Source organism: Opisthorchis viverrini, assembly GCF_000715545.1.
Source record: "Opisthorchis viverrini unplaced genomic scaffold opera_v5_175, whole genome shotgun sequence".
Taxonomy (NCBI): Eukaryota; Metazoa; Platyhelminthes; class Trematoda; order Opisthorchiida; family Opisthorchiidae; genus Opisthorchis; species Opisthorchis viverrini.
Window position 1 is genome coordinate 477973 of NW_008751833.1, and position 6261 is coordinate 484233.

The window sequence follows — 6261 nt, forward strand, 5'->3', positions numbered from 1 at the left end:
GATGTATATTGCAACCCACACACCGTCCCTTGACCTACTGGTTAATAAAAGCCAATGCGGAATGAATGCATTATGGTGATGATACCACCATGAACTTAGTATCTATGGCGAAACTCAGTACACCCCAACTATTCTTGGTCAAAAATACCTGTTGCCGATGTAACCTGCAAATAATAGCTAAAGGAATAACCACTCAGTACCACAAAAGCCTTATCTATAAGTCACTCGACTACTGCGTGGTCCAAATAAGACGTACCTTCTTAAGCCTGACACTGGTTTACAACAGCAAAGGCGGGTGCACCACAATTTAGCAATTCCTCACGGTACAGTAATTTACAGCTGCAGGATTAGGTTGGTGCTTCTAGTCACTAAAACTACAAGGCACACGAAAATACTCATAATGGAGGATCTAAGTTTTTCCTTCCTCAATGGCACACTGCTCTCAACTTCTTATTGCGGATTTACTGCCTCATTCATATTGAAGCTCGTCTGAATCAGTAAGGAAGTGAAGCTTGAATGCACCAATCACCAAGCGCTTGTCATATGAAATCACTTATTCGTCCTTTATTTTCCATACGCGACCAATGTAAGTGCAAAAATAGTCCATGTTCCTTGAAGGTGCATTACCATTTTTATAAAACATGTCCCCACACCTGTTCCAAATTTCAACCTTGAGAACCAGCAGCCCGTGTTGGTCATACCCCTATCTTCTGACCATCCTGGTATGAGACCCTGCGAATGTCGCACGGACACTCCCCAGTATAGCACGAAAACACACACCGTCACACCTCGCAAGGGTCCAGTCTGATCGTGTCGAACCCGGCCTTCAGGATGGATTTGAATTTGAGTTATGTGCGGCTCATCCTCCAGGATATCACTTGTGCATGGTTGAATACCCTAAAAGACATGGCTGCTGATCGCCGTCACTGTCACCTTTGTTGTTAACTTTTACCTCAGTTTTATAAATAGATGTCCGGTGATGTAGGCCTATGTGGCTAATTGTGGTAGGCTAGTACCAGGTCACTCCACCATGTGATTTCGTTCTTTTTATAATAATTCTGCTAAATTGGTAATCGTACCTGCTTTCACTGATGCTGTCGCGAATAAGTTGAAAAAATTACTCAAACGCAATGGCCATAAAATCGACAGCCTTCAGCTTGTTACGATCCTGTTGTTCTAGATGTATATTGCAACCCACACACCGTCCCTTGACCTACTGGTTAATAAAAGCCAATGCGGAATGAATGCATTATGGTGATGATACCACCATGAACTTAGTATCTATGGCGAAACTCAGTACACCCCAACTATTCTTGGTCAAAAATACCTGTTGCCGATGTAACCTGCAAATAATAGCTAAAGGAATAACCACTCAGTACCACAAAAGCCTTATCTATAAGTCACTCGACTACTGCGTGGTCCAAATAAGACGTACCTTCTTAAGCCTGACACTGGTTTACAACAGCAAAGGCGGGTGCACCACAATTTAGCAATTCCTCACGGTACAGTAATTTACAGCTGCAGGATTAGGTTGGTGCTTCTAGTCACTAAAACTACAAGGCACACGAAAATACTCATAATGGAGGATCTAAGTTTTTCCTTCCTCAATGGCACACTGCTCTCAACTTCTTATTGCGGATTTACTGCCTCATTCATATTGAAGCTCGTCTGAATCAGTAAGGAAGTGAAGCTTGAATGCACCAATCACCAAGCGCTTGTCATATGAAATCACTTATTCGTCCTTTATTTTCCATACGCGACCAATGTAAGTGCAAAAATAGTCCATGTTCCTCCATCCAGTGTTACAAGCCTCAGTGTATGCGAATAATTGACAAATCTTGAAAAATTAACCAGAGCAAAAGGTACGGACATTCGACACATGAGTGCCGTAAATTAGACCGTATCTCGAGCTAAGGTTAACCACAACATTCGATTTTCCAAGGAATCGCACCAGAAGAAGAACAAAGAATTGGATAGCGGCGTGAAACGCGGCTTCAAAAATGAACTCCTTCCTGATGGATCGGGCGCAACTATCCGTAAGACCTCAATAAAAAAACTTCATCTTTGTTGTACAAAAAGCAAGCAAACTTGGAAAGCTTTAAATGCTGCTCGATTCACTAGCAGTCCCTTGCCTACATGTTGACATTCGTACACCTTCGTTATAAACAGACTATAGTCCAACGCAAACCTTAGCGCATCGTTTAAACAGAGTATGTTTACATATAGACCTATTTCACACAGATTTTCTCACGTCCGTGCGCTCTTTCAGCGTAAGCTGGTCCAAGGCACGCAACCCTGACCGAAGCGTCCACGGAACTCAAACGAATGACTCTACGACGTAGCGTCGTTCAAGCCATTAATAAAACTAATCCAAGGAATCTCATTCCCGACCCTGTCAAAACACTGATTTCTTTTTGTAAAGATCTATTGCGTACTAATTATCAAGGAACACTGAGAGAATGGCGCTATTAGGTTTTCGAACGTCTTGATCCAGCCAAACTCCGTCCGATTACTCTCTTACCAGCTCTCTCAAAAGTCATGAAATCCCTCTTAACAAACCATTATTTGGCAGTCCTTGTGTGTCAATAAATACTCCTAACTAAGAAGCGTGAAGTTAACATTAAAATGGTGTCTGAAGAGCCCTCTTCTTATAAGATAATACTAAACACTGCAATCTTTCTTGGCCCAATGGTAGCTGTGAAAGAGACACCTATAACATGTTCACGAAAATATCTTCTAAATTATGCAGCATGAGCCTGTTTGGTGGCCAGTTTCATGCATTAAACTGTGTTCAAAATCTAGTAGTTTCACTGAGGTCTGATTACCGGGCGAATGTAGGAAGTTTCGGTAGAATTTTGAGACTGCTGCATTTCTCCCTTTTATCTTCTGAGTACACGAAAATCCAGCCTCTTTTGTTAAAGGCGATTGCGCCCTGTAGTAGGAATATGCTGCTTCGCAGCTGCCTAACCCAAAACTCGAACTTCTTGGTGTGCTGTAGCTGTCACAGTTGGTAGTGTGCAACTGACAGGAAAAGATCACCTTAGTTAGCCGACTAAATCTGGCCCTGGGGAGACTTGCGAGCGATGCAGGACGTTTGTCCTTCCGACACATACACTGTATCCTCCCAGCGGTTAGTTTTCTCCTCTTTGTTTGACAACCAATGTCTGTCAGTTTTATATGCCAATCGTTTTGCAGCTACCGTCCCCGTTTTGCCTCCGGTTTTATTTCCTCGGATTCAAACGGGCTAAAGTTTTTCAAACTGTTTCAGACACTACTTTGCACAATGTGGCATATGGTAATAGCTTTCTCGTCGTGAAATTTACCGATCTGGTACAAAGGGAAAATCCCGGTGTGGATTCCAGCATATTATTGGTTTGCAATCTAACACAAGACCATCATTCTCCTGTGACAATTAACTGGCCGTATGACTGCTGAGTTGAACTCGACAAGACAGAAGCATAATTAGCTCCGTGTAGTTTACTTTTCTCCGGTTACTCATTCTTTCAGAAAAGCTAGTTTCTAGAACGCACGTAATACTACGCTTTTGGACCGATTGAATTAACGAAATGAAACGCATCTAGTCTCTAAAACCTGGCGGTACTCGAGTACAGAAAACTGAAACTCAAAAGTATATCTATCACAACTTTTGACTTTGTCATCCTAACCCACGGGTGAAACTTATGGATAGTGGTAGTGATTTTCTGGTTCCCTAAACATGCGTGTACTCCCCAGTCAGCCATCCTACTAAACTGTTAAGTTTGCCCCGAGTTGTTACATTCAAACAAAACACAGGAATTATTATAGGTGTTTGTCCTACGGATCGTATCTCAATTATTTATGGAACGGAGTCTTCGATCATTCTCACTCGTTCGATCATACCGGTGCTTTTTAACTATCATCGACGTTTTATTCATAATATTTATTTTTAGTGGGGAAAAGTTTAGCTACGATTAATAAATCATCTTTACGAAGGGTTTGGTAAGAACTCAAGGAATTAGTTTCTGGGTTATTTCTTACCTTTAACGAGAGGGAGTGAGCAAGTTACCAGAAAGGCCGGGTTTTAATGCAGACGGATAGGCATTCAGCAAGATGTCTTTCGACTACTGCACTAAACTGCTGCTAACTGCTGGTTCGCAGTTCTTCTAGGTTAGCTAGTTAGTGTGCATGTGTGTGATTGTCTAGAGCGTATGAATTGACGCATTTTCAGATGTATGACATGCTGTAACGATCCCTGCGTTTTCGTACTTCGAAAAATTGTGTTTTTAGACAACAGCTGAATAATATTTGCTTGTGTATTGGCCCCACAATAATCAACAACCTTTAAAATCACTTAGAGAACCAATTTCGCCGCCGAACGGATAATCGATTTGGTAATTGATCAGTGGCTTTTGATCTGTGTATCGAGCTTGGCAAATAATTTGCAGACGCCTCGTTACCATTCAAGGAGTCCTCTTCAGTGCGCTATCGGGTGGGATATTTCTCTTAGCTAATAGCGCACTGAAGATGTCTCCTTTGATTGAGGCAAGGCGTCGCAAATTAGTTGCCATGTCCGGTGAACGAATCAACAGACACCTGATTAATTACAAATTAATGCACCCGAGCTATCAAGATTCCAGCATATTACTAGAAAACAGATGTTTTAGACATCTGATGTGATTACTTTTGAGGATCTGTATTTTTGGTGCTTCTGCAAACTCTGCATTGATCCTTCAAGCAATAATTTCGCTAAAATGGAATGTGCCTCGGTCAAGTAAATGTGGTTAACATAGTCGTAGTATTCAGGCAGGAGTGGCTATGATTTACGCCTAAAATGAGTATGAAAATGGCACCTGTACAACGCTTCGGTGGAATCGAAACCTGGTTTCGCACTTTGGCACTACTTGCAGCTGAAAAGCAAAATCGATGCACAATACTCAGCCAGTGGCCTAAGCAGACAAGTGTGGACACATTTCGGTAGAACTATGTAAAAGTGAACTGGCGAGCGTGAACCACACTATGACCGTGCTAAGACAGTTTGGATGTGATTGATGAGTTCACAGTCGATACCTAATGACCGAATTAGTCTAATTCAGGTTGTCGGTAGGGAAAGACCGCGTGAAGATTGATGGCAGTAGACGTGGCGTAACCGTGTGTAAGGATATCACAATGACTGTCACCGATAGACATTCTTGCCAAACGTTTGTGGCCCACTCGTATTTTATTTGTCCTGTCTTGTTTAGCAACTATATGCACTTCTTTGTGCACTACTGTTTCTGAAAGTACTTTTACCTGGCTCATGGGCGGGGACAGATGACAGACCCAATTTTATATTACTTGATGAAGGATAAACAACATGTCTTCCGAAACAATGTATTTCAATGTTAATGCTGATGAAATCAAGTTTGGAAAAGAATGCTCCCACAACCATTCACAACTCCTGCTTGTTCTTTCGGTGAAGTGACAGAAAATAAGGCAAAACACCTTCTTAGCCATGAGCAAATTTTTGCTCATTACAGTATGTCTTGGCTGATAGGTGGTCCGGCGTCAGAAGACGTCTGGCAGAAAAGGCACGTACATGAAAGGGCATCAGTGGCCAATAGTTTTTTCTTGTCCCGCTGTAACTACTAACAGGTTTGTATGCCTAAAGCTGAATCTTTCCACTACAATCTTGCTGTCCCGATGAGGCGGTTTTGTTTGGCTTCTACTGAAGAGGGGACGCGATGTACTCGGGTTATACCAGTGCGCATTCCAGAAACCCCGCATCTACCCATACCTAACCATAAATTGTCTTAGGATTTTCAAATTTTTTTTACGGCAGTCTGATTTGACAGACCAGTCGAACGGTCGACGAAACCGGTACAGTTGGTTGGAATTCGTGCAGTGAGGACAAGAATGAACACGTTCCCCTGTTCAGAAGTGATCATTCGGTAGCAACCGGCATGTAACAATTAGGTGTTCACTCTGCATTTGGGGTTCGATTCCTGACATGATCAAGGATAGGGATTGCTGACAGGCTCGGGCTTGTTTAAAGGTGAACTAACTAGAATCGACTAGCTGGACGGGAAATCATTGTCCAAATAGGAGTTAACAGACGCTCCCATCACGAGTGAAACGGAATAAAGAAGTAATACTCCGGGTGGTTCTCACATTGCTTTGGGAACCAAAGCAATAGAAAGATACTCGGAAGTTATACTTAGGTATTGCCAGTGTATCCACATGTACTTTTCGTTGTTTTCAGGCAAACCTGTTGTAGAAAACTGATCCACTGATTACTTAACGAAT